Source organism: Phalacrocorax carbo, chromosome 5 (genome assembly GCF_963921805.1).
Source record: "Phalacrocorax carbo chromosome 5, bPhaCar2.1, whole genome shotgun sequence".
NCBI lineage: Eukaryota > Metazoa > Chordata > Aves > Suliformes > Phalacrocoracidae > Phalacrocorax > Phalacrocorax carbo.
In genome coordinates, this window is record NC_087517.1 from 59,779,467 (window position 1) to 59,806,319 (window position 26,853).

Genomic DNA, 26,853 nt, shown 5'->3' on the forward strand with positions numbered 1-26,853 from the left:
AATGATCTCCCCAGGGAAGTGGTTGACTCGGCCATGTTGGACACCTTCAAGAGTTGTTTGGACAGGGTGCTGGGCCATCTTGTCTAGACCGTGCTTTTCCTAGAAAGGTTGGACTAGATGATCCCTGAGGTCCCTTCCAACCTGTGATTCTGTGATTCTGTGAAATAGTCAATATAACATGTTAATCAACCAAAAAAAAGGACTGAAATATTTTTAAAAATTGTCAGAATAACAAGTAGCTGACCTGCATAACTCCTATTAATTTCACTGGATGAGACCTGCTGAGAAATTAGCCCTACTGTTTCAAATAACAGAAGTAAAATTTAAAATGCAACCAGAAAGCTACCTCAGAGGAATTTAAGGTCTGGAACTGCCATGACCAGCATAGTGCCCTGTAGCACAGGTGAAGAAAGCATAATGAAAATTCAGCAGGCTGATGGTTGAAATGTTGTAGGCAGCAGCTTCCTGTTTTAAACATTAAAAGAAACGAATTTCATGTTACCTAGACAGAAAAGGGGTTTTGTTGTTTATTGAAGCAAAACAAACAATTCTTCCCAAACTAGAAAGAAAACAGGATGTTACCACAGGTTAATTTCTTTCAAATAATCACAGAATAACTAATCAGTGACTAACAGAAATAAAGTATGTAGCCAGTTTGCCTAAAAACAAATGAGATCATCTTCTGCCATTTTTTAACCGATATTAACGTCAACAAAAAGGGCCTCTAGAAATTTCTGAAGTGAGCCAAAGGAAGCCAGAGGCGCAGATCTTTAAGAAGATCACTATCTCTCTTTGTCTTTGTGGGCATCTGTTTAGTGTTGCTGTTTTTTGCAATGTTGTTTAAAACCCATGAAATTGGGGGGTGGGGGCTGGGGGTGGGTGGGAAGAGAAGCACACATGATCTGATTCATAAAATCAATATTTTCATACTCTGAGTAATCTTCAGAGAAAGAATCCAGTATTTTGCTGTATATTTTCAAGAAAAAATAAATCTATGACAGGTGATAAAAAGACTACCTAAAGGAGCAGGTACAAGCGAGCAGCGTCTGTGATGCTGGAGTCTTGTCAACCTTAGAGCTTGCATACTGACCTCATATAAGTACAAAGGGACATCATTAGTGGATAAACCACTTCAGTTGCAAGGAAGTTTTCAGAGAACAGATTCTTGATTCTTGGCTGCCTTCTTCAAACGACCAGAAAGCAGATGACGACTGCTGTCTCTAGATATTACTTCTCCCTGGCTGAGCTTCAAAACATCTGTTATATAAGGAAAGTCTAATCAGAATGGCTGCCTCTACCTGGCTGGCTGACATTTATTCACCATGGGAAGAACCTGTCCACTAACAACATTCCCATGAGCCCAACTGACATGCCTGAAGAGCAGACTGAGCAGAGTCTATAGCTTGATCCCAATGACTGCAGAAACCTCAGATCTTTTCCCTTTAGGCATTGCAGCCTGGATAGAAATAAAATCTGCAAAATAGATGAGGGTCTGTTTTACAATCTAACAGTGCTCTGCACTGCTTTGGAAAGATGACAAACATATGGACTGCCACCAACTATTAGAACTTAGTGTGAAATCACAGGAGAGTTATCAGCATGTAGCTTTCATGATCTGTTTCACACACATTTGCAAAAGTTTTCCAAAATAAAGTCAAGATACCTGTGCACAGACACTTTTGTATCCTGTGCCTCTCTACGTTAAGTAACAAATTGTTTCTAAGTTGCTGAGCAAACAAAACCTGTTCTTCAGTTATTTTATTTTAATGATTTTGCATCTTATCTCCCTCATCATAATAAGCTCACTTGTGTCCTAATCTCCTGCCAGTCTGGAGGGACAAGAGACAGCATTTGCTATGCCTAGTTTTGAGCTTCACACATGCCAGGTTGCCAGGTGGCAGATCAAACAGAATCAATGATTATTTCAGCTCACAGTGGAGCCTTTCCCCCTTAGCAGCACTAAGCTGGGTCTCTCCTCTCTTACCATACCACTCATTTTCACTTGTAGGAACATAATACTTCTGAGATCATCTCTTGCCAAATTCAGCAAGTGGGACAAGTTCAAAGGCTACTGGGAGGGAATGAAGGGAGGGCAGGGAAGAAGGGGGAAGATAGTTGGCTGACAACCAGAATAACAGCACAATCTCTATTCCAAGGAAAACAAGACCAAAAATAGATATTGGAAAGAATAAATGCATAGCTAACACTTAAAGAAGGCTAGCGGACTATATACGAGAAATGTGTCTCTACCAATAGCCACATAATTCTTTTTTTCCTTGAAAAAAGCTTAGCAGCCATGTTGTCTGTTCAACCTCCCTCTTCCCCCCTGCACTGCAGTAACTTTTGAAGCTGGTGAAGTTTCAACCAAAGCTGACCCAGGGTATGGCAGGTATCAGGCAGTTTATATTTCCATGACAGATGCAAGTTCAGGGGTACAGCATTTGAAACAGAGACTATGCAAGATAGCTTTGAAAAATAGAATAAACTGATGTTGTAACAGTTGTGGCAAGAATGCTATATGCATACTGAGGTTCATTAGGTATACCAATTAGGTTATTCATATAACCATGTATTGTCAACAGCAAAAGTTACACTATTGCAAATGAAGGATAAATATGCTAATTTTACAGCCACAGTATGAGTGACCATAGAAGCATCCCCGAAGCTCGACATAAGAGATAATCACTGGAATCCTAAGAAAAAATTAATAAACAAGTATCAATAAATATTTATGGATCCAATCTTTGGACTCCTCTACGAGACGTGTTAAAAACAAAACAAAACAAACCACAATCAGCCCTGTTGACATTTTTGTTTAAGAATAAACCCATTTGGAAGATGATTGTCCAGTGCCTCATGCAGAACAGTTAAGAAGGAAAGTAAACAAAGAACACACATAGAGGTTGAAAAAGACGCATGCTTCCACGTGCATGGAATTTTGTGCAGCTCTAAAGCTACACAATGTCAAATTTCTCAACAGTTAAAAACAAAATGGAAATATTAAAACTAAATCCCAAAGATACTCAAAATTCATTACGGAAAAATACCGTAAAGAGGTTGCAAATCCAAGGTATTCTCTAGTAGATATGAGAGAAGTGCTACAATCTACATAACATTGCAACTCTTATTTTGCGAAAAACTACAAGCCATGTACATGGTAGTAGTTTATTCAGACTTTACAAAAACAGAGTAGCCCAAATGTACTTAGCAGTATTAGAGAATTTAGGTGTGCCCTCAAACTACAGGGTACCATAGTGCCTGTAAGAATCACTTCATCTATATGTTTACCAGCATTGTGGCCCTTAAACAAGAACATTAATCACTATCTAACAACTCAAAAATTAAAAATAGGTATTTCTACCACTGATACACATTCTAGATATCAGACCTCTCAAGAGGACTTCAAACCATATGTTAAGGAAAACACTTGAAATAAGTATGTGACTGTTGTGGATTACCGTATTCAAACTGAACAGCACACCATTATGCAGTTTGAGCCAATCTCATTTGAACCTTGAGGACTCTTCAAACAATTAGGAATAGAGAATAGAACAGTTATATTGCTTTCAAACAAAGTTCCATTTTTTCCAAGTCTCTTCTCTGTTTAACTTATTCCTCAGTAGAAAATAAAACAAGGCATAGAAATGCCTGAAGTAACAATTCAATTCTGTAACTAAACTTATAGTTGCCAAAACGACATGCCTCCTTTACTGGCTGTGTTTTATGAAGGAAGTTGAATTTCCTGCTCTCTTCAAGAAGCAACTGAATGTTCAAGGCTTTGAGCCCCAGAGAGATGTTAAGGATTTCATTAGATACTATTTAATTTCTTTTCTTTTTTTGATAGCAGGGTTCCCATAGCTGCCTCACAAGCAAGGGTGTTTCAAACTGACTACTGTAATGTTACAGAGAGGAAATCTACACAGTGGGATGCACTCTGTATGCTGATTTTCACACCTGCCATCATGAGACTGGAGGAATTTAGAGAAATATCAACATTTTCAGCAACCTCTCTTGCAGAGAAATGGGAAGTTGCTCAAAGTATTGAACTCTCTCACACAAGTCATGAAGAAGCAACTGAATTAAGCAGGGATCCAACTGTTTCTTTTGACACAGCCAGGCCACATTTTGCTCACAGGGCACCTGGAACTATATGGCAACTCTGCCCTCTAATATACTGAGCATCTTTGTCATATTCTCAGTCCCACAATCTCCCTGTCCCAGAAAGGTCTGGTAATGCTCTATAGCAATTTGTACATCATTTTTTGAGATTTTTATTGCTATAGCAACAGAGTGTAGGCATTTAAACATAGCAACAGACTTTTTATAGCACTTTCTTGGATGTCAAAATGGCATGTTGTTTTTATTTTCTAAGCAGATGCTCAGAAGATAAGTACACAAGATGAATGTACAGTACCCACCTTCAAAAGGAAGGAAAGACCTCCCAATTTCACAACCTCTGAATCATGCAAGCAGACGGATAAGTGTAAGACATATTGTAAGTTTAAAGGATTTTGTTCTGAGAAAGCATATCATTAACTACCACCTGATTATATGATCAGGTGAAGAAAATTGTTGATTTGCACCATTTTGTAATAAGATGTGAAAGAAATTTGCAAGGTCCTACTCTGAAGGGAGAAAACGTTTCATCAACTCTGATTTTTACCTGTTAAGCAACAGAAAAAGGGAAATTGTCTTCATATTAAGTGGAGCCAGAGTCTCAGGAGGGATCAAAATCCACTGAGACAGACCCTTAGTTCACACACACAGGCAAAGCTTCACAGATTCCAAACACAGCAACAGTGATTTACAAGAAGTGAGTTTGACCTGCTCTGTGGATTAAGGAAATACAATTCATCATTTTCATAATAAGAAGGGCTACTTTCCTCTGGTATCGTATTTTTCTCTGGCTCCTTTAAATATCATTCCTACAAGTGAACAGTGAAAAACACCACTTGGTGTTTAATATAATTTCTGAACACATTCCTAGACATGGAAATACCAAGCAAAAACAGGACAGATTTCCTGGGGGATCTTTAGGTACTATTCACCTTTCTGTTATGGTTATATGTCAGCTTTGTATAGAGACGGATGGTTGATGTTTGCCATTTTACCAACAACAACAAAAAAAACCCCCAAACCACCATTTAAAATCTGTTAAACAGGAAATGTCAAAGACTTAAGAAAAATTATTCCAACAGAAAATGTCAAGAGCTTCCTATAAGTGTACAAGATTGTTAGTATTCCAGTGACCCTATGCCATTAGCGCACAAGATATGAGTTTTGGAAGGGACATTTTAATGCTATTTTATGCAGGAGATATTTCAAACAGATCCTAAAAGCTCAGCACACAGATAAAATTTGAGATTTACACATTGAGGTTTTAGAATATATTCCCAACTTCTTTTTCCCTGTCCCTCACAGATATTTTCACTTAATTCAGTGAATAAACACAGAGCAGTTTTCAAGTCTCCCAATCTTGCTTTAAGTATCTAAGATATTTGGGAATTCTGATACTTCTGCTTGGTTTTGTACAGTCTGCTCCACTGACTACTGCACTTACTAAAACCAGCTTTTAGAGCAATGCTGTTAATTATACCTATCACAGAATAGGAATGATAAGTTTATTAACTGCAACAGCCCTAGGGGAAGTTGAGATGATAGGCACAACTATACTTGCATAGGGAACTAAGCAAATTATTCAGATTTGCTTACAAGATTTTTCCAGTCTGAGATAATGTACAGAACATCAGCTTGACTTAACACCTCCTCCTGGGGTAAACTCCAGCCTCCATTGCAACTAGGCCCCTAACTGTATCATGCTATTTTCATGAGCTCAGAGGTCAGTCACGTTCATTCACTATTCAAAAAGAAAAATATGGGAAATTCAGTGGCTGAAATAGTTAAGCACGTGTGCATTTTTATACACTGTTAAATTATCTCCCTTCCTCTCCACAAGCTCTCCTTCAACTTAGGGTTAGATATTCTATTTTCATTTTTTCTCTTCAGCTGTTAGAGCACAGTTCAGCACAACTTTGGAAGTTTTAACAGGAAATATTAATTGACATATCATGATTTATTATATTCAACTACCTGCACACATACACCTCCTTCTAAAAAGGTTTTTTGAGAGAAACTAGGGGAACATTTAAAAATGAAATAGAGGGTTTTTCTTCTCCAAAATTTTGGAATCAGTTCTACAGATCCTACCACTTGGTAGGGCATCCCTTTAAGTCCAAAACAAGATGAGCAAAAATGGACCCACTGCTCCTACTGAAATTCTCCTACATTTCAGCCTCTTATTTCCTGCTAACTAACATAAGCCTTTACTTTTGTGGTATTCACCAAGAGCCTGATCTGACACCACTGAAGTGAATGGAAACTTTGCTGATGATTTCAAAAGGAAAGGCTCAGAGCCAAATTCCCCATGTAGAACTTCAGCATTACAAAACATTCTGCAGAATTATATAAACAGTAATAACTTTACTCTGAAGGCAAGCCCCTAACCCAAAGCAATTGCTGTACTTGACCTAGCAGCACAGAACTTCTGCCATGTATCCATTTCCAGGATGCAAAACCTTACAAATGTTATTAAAAAAAGCGTGCAACTCCTGCATAAAACGCTTCCCCCCACCTCTCGCTGTTTGTTATATCAACCTTTCAACTCCTCTGCTTCTTGCAGAAGTTGCAGGAACTAGCTCAGCAGACCCCATTTTATAGCCATGAGATAGCAGCTCTGTTTGGACAATCACCAAGATAAGTGTATCTATACATAAATTAGGGGACAGCACAGTGATGCTAAAGTATAGCTTTGTATCATGACAGAACACAACAGAATGTGCTTTAGCATTAGTTGGGGGCAAAAAATTTCAGGTTTGCATACACACTTGACATACATTACCTGCCAAGTTTGTATGTTTCCTTCCCTGCCCCTTCCTCTCATCTTCCCCCCTCCAAGCAATCTGTGTTAGCATTAAAAAAAAAATAATCTTATTCTACAGGCCTTACTTGTCCAAACCCACAGGTGATATTTACAATATTACAGGTCTCTGACGACTTGTTATACCTAAAGACTTTGGGTTTTCTACATTTTAAGGGCAGGTAAAAGTTCTAGAAAATAGTAAGGTACTCTTGATTTCAGCTATTAGCTGGGGGTGGTGGTGGTCATCATCGATTTTGTTCTTGTTTAAATCTTTCAGATACTTGACACATTTAGTAATTCTTATATAAAATGAAACTTCTCAAATTCTTTTCTAAATTGTAAAATTAACAATCGACACACTGAAACAAAAAAGAAAAGAAAATAAAGAAAACCCTATTACATCTACCTACTGAAGAGGATTAAATCCTGGGATGCTGATAGAGCTCAATCTCTCTAACAAAAACTGAGGCTACAAGTCCACTTGCTCTAAGTATCAGATCTCTCTCCTTTTCAGAATTCTTAGGATCTACTTCCCAGGGCGGGAAATGGAATTATTATTTCAAAGTACTACCATAACAGTCACAGTCTTAGTTCTCTGTAACATACCACTACACATGTACATAAGCAATAATTCATGTCTTAGTCACTAGTTCATAAGCTTACAAAGATTATTAAAGCTTACAACCACTCAGATTTTCTTTCTGTCAGTGATACTGAGATCCAAAACATCTCTTTGACCTACTTTTCAAAAGAAGTACAAGTGGAGAACACATCACAAGGAAATTCTTTTGCTTAGTTTACAGGAAAGCTGAAAGTTAGGACAGGAAAGAGACCTCCTCTGACCACAAATCCCCCAGATATTTAAATAGCCCACAAACCTTGAAACAGCAAGGATTTTCTTTCCCCTTCCACTCACAAGGATTTGATGCTTCTTTTTCCTAGACTTATATACTTCTCTAAGAACAGCAACTAGATGAGGCAACAGAACTCCATGACATGTAAGGAACATACACATATGATCCTTGAAATGAGAAGCTTTCACATCTGTCTCTTCCCAGTACCAACTCCTATACTTCATTTGCCATACTCTGTCTTATCCAGGTTTTCAAAAAGTGATTTGACACCATACCATCATTAAATGCTGTCAGAAAGCAGTTTGATCCAAAGGCGGGTGGAAGAAGCTGGTGCTAAAGTTTGGAACTATGAATCTGGCTGCTAGATAATTCTTGACTTCCACTGCTTTGGTCCCAGATAAATAGGACTATAGTTATTAAAACTGACTCAAACATATAAAAAGATAGGAGATAGGGAAGCGTACATGTTTCATGTCCACAGCCAATTAAGAGCTTAATCCAGAGAGTTGTAAAGGAGATGGATTTATATAAATTAAATACATTGATAATCCTAGGTACTTTATCATAGTACTGATGTTAACACATAATTTTCACTATGTACAAATGAGCAACCTGTACTTTTTGTATTAAATTACCCTTATTGTCAACATAACATCTTTACTGAAGATAAATTTGCACATAGGCACTATTTAGTATACTCTAAATTACAAAATAAAACAGGATTTTATGGCATAAGAGCAATAGTTGCTGAAATGCTACAGCATATCATATATTAGGAATATATACTCAGTTCAGACATGGAGGAGTTAGACACAGATTAGTTATTCCAGTCCATACACAAAGGTAAAAATGACTGATTAAATCTTAAATGTCTTCTAAATACTGTCTAAAGTTGCACATCCTTGCACAAGTTGAAGGGATGCATAAAACGCCACAAGTGAAGTAACATATGCAAGACCAGCAAATGAGAACAAGGGCCCCTGAAGGCTAGAAAATATAAGGATATTAAAAGAGCAAGGACTCTATAGTACTCAGCATTTAACATATTGGACTGTTTCTTAATTTCCACTGTTAGTTCTGATAAATTTAGATTTCTATGGGTTGTATTGTTAGATTATTAAGCTCCAAGTTTGGTATAATTGTTGATTTAAAACATGAAGGTCAGCTAGGAGATTAACCTAAAAGTACTAAGCTGTTCACTAATGATAGTCCAGTGAAAAATAAAAGGAAAATTAATTACACATTTTGCAACTAGATCTGAATTGTTGTAACAAGTAAGATTCATTTACCACATTCTCTTGAAGCTGGATGAAGTGAACTTTTGTTAAAGTATACACACCACCTACCATATCAAATATAAATGCAGTAACTGTTAGCACTTGCAGAAACACTGTCTATGCTCAGAACTCTAAATTCACCCAATCTTTCCATAGCATAAACTAAAACCTACTGTCTAATCACTCTGATTACAGAGAATTTTTCACCAGATGAAACCATGCTATATACAATTTGAACTCACTAATACGCATTGTTACTAATATGAGTTAGTAACAGAAACCTGTCTTCAATTTCAGCTAACATTTCCTTGTACTGACCTCATTCTTTCATGTTGTTTACATACTGCTGTCTGAAAAAAAAGAGCTTAACATACACATTAGTAAGACAAAAATAAGGGGTTTAATTTGAAGTATATCTTTTTTCTTGGCAATGCAGAATACCTCCCAAACAGCACAGATAAAACTGAAGACCGAAATATCAGCAAATGTAAATATTGTGATTTTTCATACTAAAGCAAACATGCTGCTTTTTTTTTCCTGTACAGTATTCCAGTTAGATACAACTTCAAGGTATTAATTTACCTCTAATAGGATTAAAATCAAACACATACTGTATAAAGAAGTGGCTCTGGAAAAATCTTTTTAAAAGATAGGTTCCAGACACAAGCAGCTAATCCATCAAAATTAACAACTCCAGCACTGCTAAAAGCAAGCATGTGGGAAGGAAAGTCGTACAATTTAAAAAAAGAAACCTGTTAAATATCTGTTTCCCTATAACATATACTGCTGCTAACTAGGACTTTCTGACAGTTAGCCCAATACAGATAACAGTATCTGTGAATCCGGTTGCCTTGAATTACTGACTACGTACCTTTATTAATCAAGTCTTAGTATAATTAACACAGATTTTTCTTTTTCATTCTTGTATATTCCCAAATGGTACATAAAAATAACTAGGCTTCATTAACTACACCAACTTTTTAAGCCGCTAAAATTTGAAGAAGAGGTAGAATTTGAAGGGGAGGGGGCGGGGGGGACAAAGAGATAGAAAGAACCAACTACTCAGTATCACAACAACAAGGTACTGTACCTTTAAGGAGAAAAGATGGTTCCGTTCTGTTTCATGGCTGAAAAAGAGCTTATTCTAGGTTATAAAGATTACTTACCTAAAACTTCAGTTATTCCTCTTTTTCCCCTCAGGCCAGCCTCTCTTTCACTCTTGGGAGCTTTTACCATTTAAGGTCAATGTTACATCTGGCTCTAGTAACTAAAGCTGAAGCAATTTTTAACTCAGAGATCTAACAGGCTGTCTAACATTAGAATGAGAGTTTAAATTTAAAGAAACTCCTCAGAAAGCCTCTTTCTTGCCTCGGAGAATTACAGAATAAAAGGCTTTCCTATTCTGGCATAAGTACTCAGAGTACAACACGATGCAGACATCCCATTAGCATTCTTCGAGTTCACTGCATTTAAGACTCTACTTACTCATTTCTGATTAAAATGGGCAAGTAGGAAGAACAGATGAAATAGTTTACATCATGTTATGTTAACCCTTAGAATTTTCTACTGAAACTGCTGCTACTATGTTTCATTCCCCCACCCCCCAGCTTTGTTTGGTCAGAAGGAGTCTAAATTAGAAAGCCAATACAAGGCATGTGAACTTTTAAAGAACGTTGGCTTCAGTCCAGTCATGGGCTCTGCTCTCCATTTGCAGAATATGAATAATTCCCATTGAAGTCCACAGAAGTTTCTTGTATCCCATGAGAGAATGTAGTTACAAACAGGGCATGAAGTGGGGGGACCAAGGGGAGGAACCCAACCCAGAACTTTTACCACACTATATTCAGGTACCGGCAGGAGGATCACATGCATGTGACTGAGTTCAGCTCTGAAACGGATACAGATCTTACTCCAGCCCTTTAGCCAGTTCAGATTATTTATTTATAAATATTACAATTACATCCACAGATCCTAAGAGTTCTGCTCATGCCAGGTACTGTAAAATTGTTAAATATAAGCAAGTAAAATCCTGTCCAAAAAACCTTTCACAATTCAAGTAGAAACAAGAGAGCTGAGGGTGGGAAATGTCAAAAAAATTGCTCTAGAATGTATGTAAAATTATTAGATACTGAGTTTGGAGGGGGCTTTAAGAAGATGGAGTAAACGATACTAAATCAACTTCCTTTTGATAATGGCTAATAAGAGCATCAGAGCAGAAACAGAAACAGATCAAACAAACAAAAGTAAGGATTTGAGGATGTGACTTGGAAAGAACACTCCGCAGTGGAGTGATGCATGGAAGCATGAGGATGCTTGTAGGAAAAGTGGGCAAAGTTGAGTTGATTACAACATAGCACAGCCCCTGTAATGTAAAGAAATAAGAGGCTGGGCACCTCATTGTATTAGGAAGCCTATCATTCTACACTTAAGACATCCTTTGTCCCCAAAATCAATATAATAAAAAAAAGTTCTGAAAAGCTTTGAACGTTGGCATTTAAGCTTGATCCCAAGATAATGGGACTAGCTAAGTGTTTCAAAAATCATTTCAGGTTTTCATGTCCTTTGTCTACTGACAGTCTTTTGCACCATTATTACTGGCTTTCTGACAAGACATTTTAACATATCCCCTTTCATCTTCTTGAATTACTATTTTATTACTATTCTTTTGTGGCTCAGCATGGTTACAGTATTCCATCTAGTTATCTGCAACTACAGAAGTCTTACTAGCATCTGTAGTTAATAATTTTTCAGTTTTATTTTCTTAGAATTACTAGGCCACAAGTGTCAAATGTTTCATTTGTCTACAATAGAAGTTGTGTTTCTCCTAAATCTGCATGCACCCCTTTCATAGCAAAGACTGCTTTGAACCCAGTTTGGGCAAGAACAAATTGCTTACTGCTTTTTAGCACAACCATCCTCTGTGAAATAAAACTTTTTGATTAAGTTGCTTGTTCGTTGGTATAGCATCCCATAACCACTGTTGGCCAAATTTAGCCAAAATTTGTTAAAGTAACAAACGTCTCAAAATATTTTCAAGTTCCTAGAAACTTCATAAAGACAGCAGCTTGTAAAGGAGATTTAACCTACTGCCCCTGCTATGGGAGAAACACATAGCAACAGAGTTTCAGTTCTCTTTTGTTTGGCCCATCCATTTGTACCACACAAAATTGACCCCACTGTTTAGGTATTATTTAGGGGACACAGAAGGACCCTGGAGGTACTTATGATAAGGGGAAAATTATGCTTCCATCAACCTTCAGCTCCAGAAACTGCTTGAATACCTTTGGATCCTATAACATCTCAATGCGGTAGCAGGTACTTTGCCCAGAGATCTGTTTATCATGAATGATGTCTGGTCCAATGCAAGTGACACTTGCTAGCTATAATCTAAGTTTTTGAATGAGGGAGTCTTAACATCTAAAAATTAATTATTTTAACTAGATTGTTAACACTGTATAAAGAAGTCATAGTAACATGTGCCATGTAAGAAACATTTTTCATAGGTCTTTTTTGGTTTGGTTTTGATTTTTAAGATCTGGTGATACCAGATTCTTTTAAAACATTTCTAATACAGATGACTGGCCAAATACAGTAGCAGCAAACTCTCACCCCCCTTCTCACATAACCCAGCGTATTTATGTTGCCAATATTATGGTAGTGTATAGCATAAAATTATTATTTTATAAATATTCTGAAGTGTCTCAGAGTAGCTAGATGTAGTTCTCTGGGGGATATTTACGGCCTGGCAGTGGGATTTATGTGCCCTCACCAGTTAACTTGTTGTTTTCTTGATTTTCACAGCTTTGTGACTTATGAAAGTAGTGATGAAGAAAGTATCAATGCTAAATTTCATGAGTTGGGCTCCCTAAGTTTAAAGATTTTTACTTGTGCCTTTGAAGAGACAAACACAAGCCCTAAAATCACTGAAGTAATTGAGAGTTCTGCCTCCAGGGCTGAAGTATGAGACTTCATGCAGGATCTTCACTTTCGGGGCACAACCATTTTCAACTACAAAATTTGAGCATCAGCAGACAAGTGATCTCACTACACTAATGGGTTTTTTTTCCTAGTTTTGGCTTTAATTGGGCAGTCTGGGAGATAAGAACTTTAACTCAAAAGGCTTATTTGGGTAGAAATAGTTGTAGGTGTTTTCATTTGAGCTTTTGATGGGGTCAGAATAACGCCGTAAATTCACCATATGTATAGAGTAATGCCCAGAAAAGAATTGTATTAAATGTAATTTCCATATTATTTTAAAGTATTTGTGCTTCAGGACTTTAAAACACATTGTATTAAAAGTGTTGCTTATTATCCTTTCTGCCCATACACAAGTCATTCACGTGATAAAAAGAAGCATGTTACAGCTTACAAAGTGTAAGTGGCAAGACAGGATTATATGCTCTGTTCTTTGTTCAGTGACTAACATATAAAGATTATTAATTGGGCAGGCTAAAAATTTGCAGCAGAAGTTGTAATATTTGCATCTAAAACTGGAGTTCTATGACATGATTTTTTGTATTTCATTTTAAAGACATGCCAAAAGTATTTTTATCAGTTAAGACTTAAGTCCTACCACATCTAGAATGCATTTCGGTCAATCTCAGGTCCACCTCACAAATGCCAATGAACACTGACAGCTTTGTTTATTGAAGCAATTTTATTAGTCACCCTCATCCTCTTATTTCTCCTCAACTATATGTAAAAACTAGTGAACTGAGTCTCAAGTTTATGCCCAAGATTTCTTGTGTGCTGTTGTTTTCTTGCACAGAATTTTTTGTTAATTTAAATATTTAATCTGGCATCAGATTTGTGCTGTCTGTGGGTTTTCTGGCTTGTATGTTGCTACCAATATAGTACACACCAAAAAGTCATCATGTCACACATGCTGGCATCCATTATGCAGATGTCATTTACATATGCAACTCTAACACTGTGTGGCAATCTTATCTGCCAGCTTCATCCAGACAGGAGGGGAAAAAAACAAACCCAAAACCCCAAACCAAGAACAGGTCTGATAAGTAAACTCATTACAAAAAATGCGAAAGGCAAAACATGCAATAAACTTTCCACATCTGGGACTCACTCATTCTGCTGAATATTAAATCCTAAGTGGAATCTAGAATACTGGAACTAAAATATATGTTGGTTCAACAGAACTGTATTAGTCAATAGTCACTCTGCCAGTCAGCTGAGCAGCTATGCTAGATTATGCAAAATGTAACAAAACTTTATGATACTTTTAATATTGTGTATGCAGCAACTTCTCTAGGTAGGCCTTAAGAAAGGCAAGTGTTTTGCTTCCAACTTCCTACAGCAAAAGAGATGCACTTCACATGAATCAGAAATGTTAAAGAATATGCAATTGCAGAATAAAATACGAGCCTGCAGAACAAAATAAGCAGACATATGCTAGAGCCGAGTCATCTTAAAGAAAACATTTATATTGACAACAATGTAAATAAAGTTTGCTTTGAGGTCTTACAGATGATCCTGTAAACTCGTGCATGTTATATGGAAAGATTTGAGACCGTAGAGAGAAGTGCTTGCAAAAAACCCCTACTAATTAGGACATAACAAGTCTTTTTATTTATAAAGCTAACATTTTTCTCAGTCTCAAAATAGCCAGCTAATAATCTTTATATGAGAAACAAATTCCAAGAAACAAAATGTCAATTGGTTTACTACCATTCAATACCAGATAATCAATAAAATAATCCAAACTGACAAACACAGGTTAAATAGCCAAGTTGTTCTGGACAAATGTCACAAAAAGCATTTACAGAAACCATTATATTTCCATTTCCCATTTTCATCTCATGTTATTTTTCCCCCTCCCTTTAAGAAAGTTGTTTTAAAAGTGAAGTTCCAATAAAAGTACCATATTCATAAGTTTATAATAGTTTACAGGGGAAGCAAAACAGTAGCAGCAATCTAAACCTTTGTGGGCAAGAAGTTATTCTGTCTCCATGCCATTAAAATCTAGACTACAAAGAAGCTAAATATATTGAATACTTTTTAGCACACACAGAGTCTTCCAAAGTCATCGATGCATTTCACTTGGTCTAATAAACTGTTTTCTGAGATTCCACTTTAACTTCCGCTAATAGTAATTGAAACCTTAGCATGCGTACAAGTAATGTGTTTACTACATTGTTAAATGATTGCCTTGTGCTCTATGGAAAAATGTTTTGGGAAGATGATCCAAAAGGAAAAACTGCACTCACGCTGTTGATATTTGGGGGGGCGGAGCAGGAGCAGGGAAGGACGAGTTTTTCAGTCAAAGAAAATACTTCAAAAGACTTGACACAGTTACGGCCACTGGGTAAGTAATTATCCACAGAGAACACTTCGCATCAGAGTTCATTTTCTATTTTAATTTTGGGGTTCGGGAGGGGGTGGGGGAGTGGTTTTGAAAAGACATCTACAATAGCAGGATGAAGTTTTACAATTACTTTTCTGGAGATCTTTTTAGAAACCTCAGGACTTTAACACTCACTATGACTAACTACTCAGACAAGGTAAGATGAAGTGAATTAGGAGAAAAAAAAATGTTGAAGTATGACAGACTTTTCCTTTCACATGGATATACATACACATAATAGCATACCATGTACTTTAAAGTACAAGTGAAGGAGACTAGTACTGCACACTGACCTAGGCCAAAATAGTGAAGTTATACTTTTTCCTGAATTCAGTATATTGAAGTTTGGACCTCCTATCATATTCCAATCCAAGTAAAAGGAAATTAAAGTATTGCGAGAAGGTACTGTAATCCATAGAAAGAAAAGCATGACTATTCTTTTTCTTTTCTTAGAAAAAGGATGCAAGACAGACATTTTTTAGGCTTTAGGCTGGCATTCCCTTGCTGAATTAATCCTAATTAGTAATTCTTGATCACATGTGAAACTTGATATCAGCATATATCCTACTTATATTGATCCAGAATGCTTGCAGCCTCAATTAACAGCCCTAGGTTTTAAGAATTAGTTGCAGGGTGAATAGTGCATTTACCACATGGTAAAAATATACTCATCAGGAAGTAATGTGGGAAGCTTTTATCAGGGACACAATAAATTCCTATAGTAGAAAGTAAAAATAAGTACAAACCTTGACTAGAGACTGACTGTGGTTAATACTTGTTTTCCATGCTGAAATTTTACTCTTTGTCATTTATTCTAAAATTTCCAAGCAGCTTGTGAAAAAACAAAAAACAAAACAAAACAAACGAAGTATAGAAAAAACTTATTCCACCTCTACCAGTAGAATTTTAGAGAAAAGCTTTGTTAACTCACATTTTTGTTGATAGGATGACTGCTGCTGCCAGGCTGTTGCAGGTTTCATTGGATGGTTTGTGTCTTTGTACTTTTCCTTAGAGAAGTTTAATGTAGAGCACTTTAAAAAGACCAACCAGAAGAGTACCAATAGAATGTTTGTAGATAAGATTGTCTGTCACTTTCTATTGTAACACTGCAGTTTTGCAGTTTCAGTTATTTGAGATATGATAAAATTTGGACCATTTGTGTTAAAGTGATTGACTTCAAAACACTGATTTTCAGCTAGCATGGTTCAACTGTTTCCCAAAAATAAGGTAATATTTATTACATATGCTGAATATATGTAAGAACATTTTTTTTTAAATTTTAAAGTTACTTGGTGTTTTGCAGGAAGGGGATTCAATCTGTGGATGCAACCACGACTTTTGCTTGTCCCTTTGGAATTATCCAAATAATTTTTTTTTTTTTTTTAAATCTCAGATAACACATTTCTACTAAGTACATGCTAAGAGTTTGGCAGTTTCAGAATGTAATTAATTGATTGTGCACATTCAGCATCATCATATGTATATGTACATAGCTAAATGTTTGTCTGCCTCAAAGAAGCATTGCAAGGAGAAAGCTGCGATTAACAATTATTTATTCTACATTTTCCTAGCTTCACATAGAAGTAGCTGTAGGACTGGTGCATCATTCTTTGCCAGTGTTTAAAAGGATGCATTTCCAGTGAGAGTTTTTGCCAGATCACCCTTAAAGCACACTGCATTTCTGACATGCCTTCAGAACTGCCTAAATCACAGTTTATGACATGTTGCAAAGTCATACCTGTATTATCACGAGACTGTAAAATATCTTTTCTCTGCCTGATCTTTTCCACACACACCCCTTTTCATCCTTCCCTTTGATCTAGATTGTATCTTTTTCACTTCATATCTAAAACCTAATACCCATCTCTGCATTTTCTCCTATACTTCAGTCTGATCATAATTTCCTGATAGGTGTTTCCTAATGGGTAACCAGGTGACCTGTTTTTCTGTATGTTCTCTTCCTAGGATTCTCTTCAAGGTGAATGTCCTGGTTTTAAAACACACAAGTGTTTCTGTTCAAAACCACAAGCAAAATCAGGGCTTTTTTTTGTTTGTTTAGTTATAAGCAAAATCTTCTATTTTTCATAGGCATATTAATGATATACAGAATTATGAAAAAATAAATCTTTATCTGTTCTTTAAAAGAAATGTTATGCCTCTAACAGGACTCTTGTATAAAGAAAACACCACAAAAATCTGATAAGCAGATACCCCAACCCATATTTAAATATATATTAAAAAACAAAAAAACCCAAACACACCAAACCCAAAGCCCAGTCACCTTATGGTATACTGAACTTTCACAAAACAAGAGACTGACATGCTTTTATTAGAAAGTGCATATTCAGTTGGATCATCTCATACTGCAATAAGGCAATGAAACATTCACCAGTGTTGTACTTTAATCACCAGAGCAAGTGATTGTGGTTTTTGAGATAGTGTTTGTTTTATTTAAAACAGTCTCCACCCACAACTGCTCCAGACCTTTCTTTTACCTACTATTCCATAATAGGAAAAAAATCCAAATCGCAACAAATCCAAGACAAAATTGAAACAACTCCAGTATTATTTAGAGATACCTACCTGAAGATAGGGAACATATAAATAACAGGGGATATGTGAGAATCCAGTAACTTTGATGAGATACGATGATCCTGGAACTGAGAGAGTTTAACTAAGTATTAAGTGTATTAATTAGCCTTGAGTCCAACCATTTTATACTCTGATGCTGCCATTATAGTGGATTTTAGTAAGAAAAGCATTTACCAGTACAATATACAACTGTGCCAACAAGTGCACCCATGTATATAAATTAAAGATGGGTGTTGTATCTGGGAGTGTCATAGAACCACGCTTTGAAGTGAATGTTGTAGCATAAGGTACCAATATTAATAGGTGCACCAGTACTCCTGCAGGTCCCAGGCAGCCAGCTCACATTACCTGCTTCTCCCTCCAGCAGGGTTGGAACAGTGGAAATGGCTTTTCTATTTTTATAGGAGATCAAACAGGATCTCCTATTAAACAGGGCAGGTTTAAAGCCACTCCACTTTTTACCTCCTATCCCACAGATGATCATCAGAATACCTGGGCTTTTACCAGAAGGATAAGAACAGCTGGCAGCAGCTTGGCATCCAAAGCCCCCTTCTTCCTCCCTGAATGGCATTCAAACACAAGCCTGTGCTCGCATCCCTAAACAGTGCGCTACAGGGAATGTAAACGCAGCATGGACAAAAACATGCTCCAATCCTCCACACAGTGACGGAGATGATGGTGGCATAGGCTTTGACAGATTAATGTTTTCCCTAGAACACGCTTTTATCAGGGGAAAGAAGAAAACTATTCAGTATTGCTTCAACATTCCCTCTTGACTGACAGCATTAGTTGTATTTGCAGAGGATTGCTTCATTTAGGAAAAATTACTATCAGCATTTCTTTTCCCTGGAAATGCTCCCACTGTTTCTTGAGTTGATCACAGATGGCTTTACATGTTCTAGGTGTTGTCTAGTTTCCAGAAAAGATTTGTACCTGTCCTAGGTGCCTGCATCACTCTTAAAAGCAACTTGTCAGTTGAAGCTGATGACTCCCCTTCCTCCCTGACTGTGAGCTGCAAAGCATTTCTGGTTTCGCTTCCCTCTTGAAGCCTGGCTACTATACAATACAGTTCAATTACATGTTTTTTGTGGGAAGAGCTGGAGAATAAAAGGCTGCTGTAGGCAGAGAAATAAACTAAGGAGGGGTATCAGTTGTAAAGTAGCCAATTCCACAGCAAAAGTGCTGAGTTGTACGATATTGAGACAGACAAATTATATAGCTATAGAATTAGAGCATTCCAGGCAGCCTGACATTTAAATACAAATTTACCCTTCTCTGAGCGGTTGCTCCAAGTACTGCAAATATACTTACACCTTCACTTACCTGACATAACTTAGAAATGGGGGGAGGAAGGTAAGATGACATTTGTCTTTTGAAACAATACAGAGTTTGTTAATAGTTATTTCCTCAAGGAAAATACTCTACCTGACAATTTTCATCCCTCTTTGTGCATTGAAACCTATATTTCTTTTGAACAGTTTTATTAATACTTAAAGGTATTCACCTGTGAGGGATAAAGGAACTTGCTCAAGACACCAGAAAAATATTTTTCTTGCTTGATTTCTCAGTTAAATTCAATAAAGTAACCCTCATTCTTGTCCTCATCCTCAGAACCCACATGTGGTCTTTCACACCAGAATCAGTTATGCCAGATACTAGTTATGCTACAAACTGAAATTTTCTGAACTGCAGGATTTTAAAATTGCTTTAACAGTATGATGACACTTTCTTGGTATCATAATCATTTTTGGTTTTAGTTTGGTTTTATTTTAAAATTCATGTCATTAAAATACTCAAACAATACAATCTAGATTTATGCAGCTACAGACTGCACTTTGCATATGATTACTTATATGGACAGCTATGTCTTTAAAAATGTATGTAAAATACTTTTTACACTCAGTAACAAGCATGAAGTACCAGAGACCAAAGGAATTTACCTAAAAATATGCTCTTCTATAAAAGTCACTTAAAAAAATTCAGTGTAGTAGCCCATAAAGAAAGTATAATATCCTTTAATATTTTCAAATGGATTGGTGAGAAGAGGTAGTAAATCATAAACTAGAAAAACAAAAATAAAGAAAGTCCCCAAACCTTTTGTTTACCTGATTCTCAAACACAAAACCTAATTCCTTACTGAAAAAGGCCAGGGAAAATAACTAATGCACAGAGGTAAATATAACCTGCTAATTTTTTGTTAAAAATATCCACTAAAAGTTAACAATTCCTTCTTTTGAAACCTTAGTCCTCTCGGAAAACCATGCAGTTGAAGTTTTGACAGGAAGCAATTATCATTTGAGAAGAACAAGAGACAATTAAGTCAAGGGTATTAGGCAAAAAATCTCTACCCTCCTCCCCTGGCCGCACCCCCCCCGCCCCACAACAGGGCTTGGCTGAAGAAAAGCATACTAAATATCACGTTTTACCTGTCTACCTTTTTGACTATAAGGACAGCTGCTTTTTATAGACCTGAACTGCGAGGCAAAGCTTAGTCCAGATGACTAAACAAAAAGCATGCTGAACAAGCACATGAATGTACAGCCTTCAAAGTGCTGTTTGTTCACTCTAGTATTTGATCCCTCTTTGGAGAAATACACAGTTGGATAATACTTTCTGAAAACATGTTCTTTACACTCACATTTCTTAGACTTGTTTCTTTTCAGGTTTTAGTCTCAAATAGCTGCTAGTCCTTGTATTCTTGAATCCATCCTAAATTCTTTTATTTTCTTAACTCCTCAAAGTCTGATCACGGCAAAATGTATATTGATATTTGTTTACAAAGCTATTGTTGTTCTACTTTGCAGAAGAAAAATACAATGCTGTATCCAGGAAGAATCTTTTTCCCCAATAAATTCAAAGATATTTCTATTTTGACACAATTTTATCACCCAAAATATATATAAAAAAATCCTTTAACTCAGATTTCTCGTTCACACCCAGTTTCTTATAGTGACTGAGTTTACATCAAACTGAAATAAAGCTCTGAAAACCCTCAGTAAAAAGCAAACAATTGAGAAAGAACAACATGAACTGGGAGTCATTCAGTTGCTATAACAGTGAGGTACAGACAAGTTATTTCAGCTATAGAAGAGAACTTGCACGATTATTTGATATCAGGCAATTTTACATACAAAAAGTTAAGACTTAAAATCTCATATGATCAGCTTGCCGTCTTAAAAAAAGAATAAATGAAATCTTAAACAGCATGTACAAATACCATGCAATTTTACAAAATTATTAGTTATGGTCACTGAATCTTCTACAGAAGTCCAGTGTAGTTTTAGACTCTATTTATATATCTGTACCTAGCTCTATCTAATGTATCCTTCAGCTGGAATTTCATACGTATTCATTCAAATCTAGAAAAAAAAAATCTTTTTTGTTCTGAAATGAAAACCAAAATACCCATTTACAACTCGATTATACAGATAACAAAGAAATAGGTGGGGCTGGAATTCAGCCCCTACATTGGCTCTGCTTTTCTGCAGTTACTCAATGTCATCCTAGATTTAGAAGGGAAGGGAAAAGCAACTACAACAACCACCAAAACAAACAAAAACAGTAAACATACCTAGCCACTTTTTCCCCATCAAAACAATAAAACTTAAGTACAACTACTAAACAACAAGTTCTTATCTGTACACTCTGGAGAAAATTCCTCCCAAATCCAAATTTGGCAGCCAGTTTAAACTGAGTGGAGTGACCATAACTAATAATTTCTATCGCTTATAATCCATGCTATCACTAGATGACCTAACTATCCCTCCCATACTTTTTTTTTTAAAACTACGTATACAAAGCCTGCCAGTACTTGCAGAAAGAAAACAGCTCACCACCAACTAGAAGAGGCAACAAAACAGATGTTTATTCAAGTGGCTGTTAAACCACCTGACATCAGGAGGGAGCAACAAAAGCGTGCAAAAGTCACACACACACACCCTTGGTGATTTGAAATTTACATATAAGATTATATTAACATTCCTTTGGTTTGTGGCAATAAGCCCTTTTCCCCATAGGAACACAACTGGAGTGATGTCTAATTGTTGAAAACAGGTAATAAATTAATGACAACCAAAAAAGGCTGCTTAGAAATTCTTATTTTTACCACAGTCCATATGTACACATGCAAATTAAGTAGAACCAATGTAACATATGCAGCAGTTTGGGGAACTATTATATGTATCAATGACAAATAATAGATCATACAATATTGTCACTATGAAAATTGCTGTATCCATAGAACAAGTTTATTTCTGCTAGTAGAGCATATATTCATCAAGCTAGGAACAATGGAAAAGGCTGAAATTTCTCCACTGCTCTGACCAAAAAAGTAGGATTTTAAGGATACTGGCCAGAGTTAGAAAGAGCTACTACTTTTATCCTTCTCCAGGATGGGGTTTGGGAGTCACCCTTCCTTAAACAAGGAGGAGTCTCTTGTGAAGAAGTCATGCCCTAAGTCCACAGAAACAAAGACAACACTAGCATAATCTTCACAAAGCTGGGAAAAGGAAAGACAGTAAGAAACAGAACAGGACAGGTAAGTAGCAAAAACCTAGTTCATGATAAAATGTGCTGAGTTGGACAAACTTCATGGTTTAGAAGACAATGACAACAGAAATCCTGGACACCTTTCATCCCCCAGACCATTTCAGGCAGGTAAGAGAAGACTTTCAGGCAGATGAGAGAGAGAAGCAAAGGAAGATGTATTTATTTTCATTGAAATTGGGTATCTTTCATGCCATTAAATAAAGCATCATGTTTTTTAGGACTCCCACAGAAGTATTGTTTCTTGTATTACTTCTATCATTTTTGGAAGAGTTGAACTGTAGAGTACTATAGAGTGATGTGAGGAATCTGTTAGTCAATTACTTGCCCTCAGAGACAAACAAGACAGAAAACCAAGCATTCAGGATGTTTCCAAAACAGCTGGGATTTAGACTTCTACTACTGTGAAGAAGCAGCAGAGGAAAGATGCCAGAGCCAAAGGAGGAAAACATGTCAGTGCATACCAAGATCCTTGGAAGCTTACTGCATGCAATCCCTCCCTGCGGGCTCAGTACAGAAGTCTAAGAAAAGCCTGAACAAGAAGAGTATGACCACATTTGTGGCACAATTTGAGAGCAGATGATAAGTTTACAGCCTTACAAGCAATAAGTCATGAGGCACCTCATCTACTGTTTGCCAAAACATGCAGTGAATTCCATTTTATTTCTCAGGTTTTCCAAGAATGAAAAAAGATATAAGTTTCAGCATGATTAAAACAAAACTGTGTTTGTACTACAGAAAACCAAAATTATCCACTTTTCTGATAAGTACCATGTAAACAGAAGAAAATTTCATAAAATCTAAGTGCTATTTGAAAAGTTCCAGGATTTCCTCAAATAAAGTTTAGGATTATTTCTCTTCAAAGAGTGACTTAACAGTTACTTGAAACTTTAGTATCCACTTTTTAAGCACTTAGGTCAGAAGACTAAAGATGCCTTTGGACAAAATATAATTCTTCTATAGCAGGTCCGGTTATCAGATACCACCCCGTGTCCCTTTTTAGTATGGTAATGTTGCCTTGCCTTTTGCATACGCTTTAATTTTCTTGTGCAATTTGGTAACATGTTGTGACAGGTAAATTTTGTTATGTAACAGGTGACTGGGTCTCCATTCACCTGCAGAGAAATCAACTGTAATAATTTACTTATATCTTTCATGTTCTGTCCCTCTGCTTAGCAAGATCTACCTATAATCCACTAGATTTCACAGGCTGTGTTCATAAGAGAAAGTATTCTAACATTTTGTCATTGATACTGTTCTTATAAATTAAGAAAGATGTGGTAATCTGGGTATTTTTTTAAAAAAAGATTTTTTTGCTAAACAGCTTCTTAAAAAGTGGGTGCATAAAATCTTCCCCAGCAAAATTTAATTAGAGCCACTCAGGAAACTGGAAGCTGTTGCCCATGCTGTCTGTATGGCAGAAGATAGCTACAAGGATAGTTGCCATTTCTTCATTATCCATCCAGTAAAGTGGTTTTATGAAAAACCTCATCCCATCTTGCTGCTACTGAGAATGACAGAACACCCTCCAGCACATGGATGTCCCAGTCCTGGTGGAGAGAGGCCAAGATGAGGCAGGAAAAAACTACCCATTTACAACTTGCAGAGACAGAAACGTGAAATACTGATATACATATGTGCACAAATACACAGGAAAAATTAACCTGCATGTAGAGTACTGTAGATGTGGGGGGAAAAAAGAAAGATAAGAAAGAACAAAATTGGAAAGACTGAAATATATAAAGGATCAGAGCTGTCAAGCAATAATTTCAGAGAATGCAAAGCTTGTGTGTGTTTGCAGCAGGAGAATGGCAATCCCTCCCTATGGACAATAGTAAAATTTGCATATATTTTTACATTTCCATTTTATTTTTGAGTTTAAGATTATTTTAAATAAGGTTGGATAGTTTCTCCCCAAAGTCCAAAGTAACGAGGAGTTTGGGTTTGGGATGCATTTTTTTTTAATAAATTTTCATGGTTTTGAAGCTAATTCCCCTCTTCTTCCACCTCTTCCTTTAATTACTTTTTACATTTAATTTTCTCTGCTACATTTAGTAACATTCTTATTTGCCTAGTAAAAATTTCACTTCCATCTTCTTCCCCAGGCCTTAGTTCCCACAGCACTTTTCATAAAAGATTTTCTGCCAGTGGATTTGTGAGTCTTTGTGCTGACCCACACACTGGATGGGAAAAGACTCCCATAGATCAAAGGTGAATCCATGTGACATGCTGTAAAACTGAAGATAAATTGCTGATGCCTATTATAAATTACTTTTTCCTGATGCTTTATAATCATCAAGCACATTTTCTGATCACTGGCATTAACTTAGAAGGCTTCATTCTGCTATTGCCTGCCACCCTGTTCTCTTTTGAAGATGGCCTGCTTCTTGACACTATCTCTAGTCCAGATTGCAAGATTCCTCTTTGCTCTTCATGCAACTTCAGACTTGGACCGGTACTTTTTGGTGTGCCAAAGATGCAGCAAACTATACAGTCCCCTGACATCACTTTGAAATCCCAGGCTTTCTATAGGAAGCTGAAATCCCTCACCAATAGAAAGCAACATCCACAGAAAGCCTCCAAAACAAGACACCTCTGTCTTCTAGATACTGCATGAAATAATATTTGGTGCTGCTAAAATACATACTTAAACATACAAGCATGTGTCAAGCACATTAACTATAAAATTACCTCTTTAATGTCATAATTTTGTTAAAATAATATTATTTTTTAGAAAATAAAATATTTTAACCTGACCATAAGAAAAGCCTTATGCTAATACGATGTTATTTCTTAGCCAAGGCACAGGAACTTTAGGACAATTCTTCTGACTGTTAGAAGAATTTAACTCTTTCAAGGAACAAGAACAAGGAATGGGGAAAGAAGGGTTGCTTGCATATGCATGGGAGAGTAAAGATGCAGTATTGCAAAGGAATGTTAAGCAGACATGGCTCCCAGGAAAGGACCTGAAGTTATTAGAAATCCTGACCACAAGTCAACATATTTTCAAAACAGGATTATGGGATGTTTTTCTTTCTTTAAATGTTTCATCAGTAAAAAAGAAACTAAAACCTTTTCAGCAACATGAGAATTAATTATTAAGCAGAAGAAGAAAAATCTATAGATTAGTCAAGTCTGATCCAAATATGTAGCCTCTAAACCAAACTGCTGAAAAACAGTTCAGCATTTTCTACCCTAGAAATACATTTTATGGTTTCTTTTTAAAATAATTCATAGAAGATTAAAGAAAACCACACATGCTTTACATTTGAATAATCTATATATTGCAAATATGCAAATTTAAAAAAAGGGAAGGAAGAAATGAGCTAAAGACATTCTTCTTAATGCCTAATAGCTTTTGAACACACATGCTGTCTTGTCTACAATGGGATAACTGCATATTTGTCCTGCAGGAGTAACTTTATTTTTTACCCCGTGAACACAAATGTCATTAATTTACCTTAAAAAAAAAAAGTCATCTTCTGCACCTGTACAATCTTAATGCTCTAGGCCAGATATAGCTAAGCCAACTTTAAGTGAGATGTTGAAGACAGTCTGAGCATCGCGATAACTTAATTAGCTTTGTGCTGCCGTTGCTGGGCAAGTATTTAAGCTAGCTCATCTGTGCTGCCTTAGTACTGGTATGTCACACTCCAGCCTACAGTGCACAGGGGCCACAGTTTCATAAATTCCTGCAAGGCAAGTCATCTAAAGAAGCAGCCTGAATTATCCTACTGCAATTTAGGCCTTGGATAGTCCTGTATTAGTCTATAAAATTGAGATTTGGTGGAACAGTATGCTCAGTTCATGATCTGAATATGTTGATTTATACAAGTATAAAACCAGAAATGAAATTAAAATATCAGTCTCAAATTTAATTTCTTACCTTGCTGAGGTCTCTCGTTTCTTTCATCTAGGATGGATTCTTCACATACAGAATAACTTCCTGTTCACGTTAAGAAGCAGAGATAATGTGAAGCTTCAAGTATATAGATATGACAGTTAAACAGTATTTTCAAACTGCATGAGAAATGCTCAGATGGGAAACCTTTGCAAAAATGTTGTCATCCTTATACACTTTACAAGCAAGAATATAGCATATGCATTTGTGTTCTATATAACTTAGGCAACAATATCCTGGCAACCACATATTAATGGAACAAATCCAGGTAATTAAAACAACTAGATCTAGCATCCATCTCTTTTTATCATCCCACTTGACAGGCTAGATTTACTTATTTAGGAAGTGATGGTCAAAAAGCTGCTACACAGAGTTAAATAAAATGTTTCTGAGCTAATAGGGCC

At 36.4% G+C, this 26,853-nt stretch overlaps 1 long non-coding RNA gene across 1 annotated transcript in view; it reads right to left on the reverse strand.

Moving 5' to 3' along the window:
• Positions 1-10,740, reverse strand: part of LOC135313506 (uncharacterized) — a 29,649-nt gene extending 18,909 nt beyond the window's left edge. The window contains exon 1 of the long non-coding RNA XR_010373138.1: positions 10,217-10,740. This is a non-coding gene — a long non-coding RNA (uncharacterized LOC135313506). The remainder of the gene's footprint in view (positions 1-10,216) is intronic.
• Between the last annotated feature and the right edge of the window lie 16,113 nt (positions 10,741-26,853).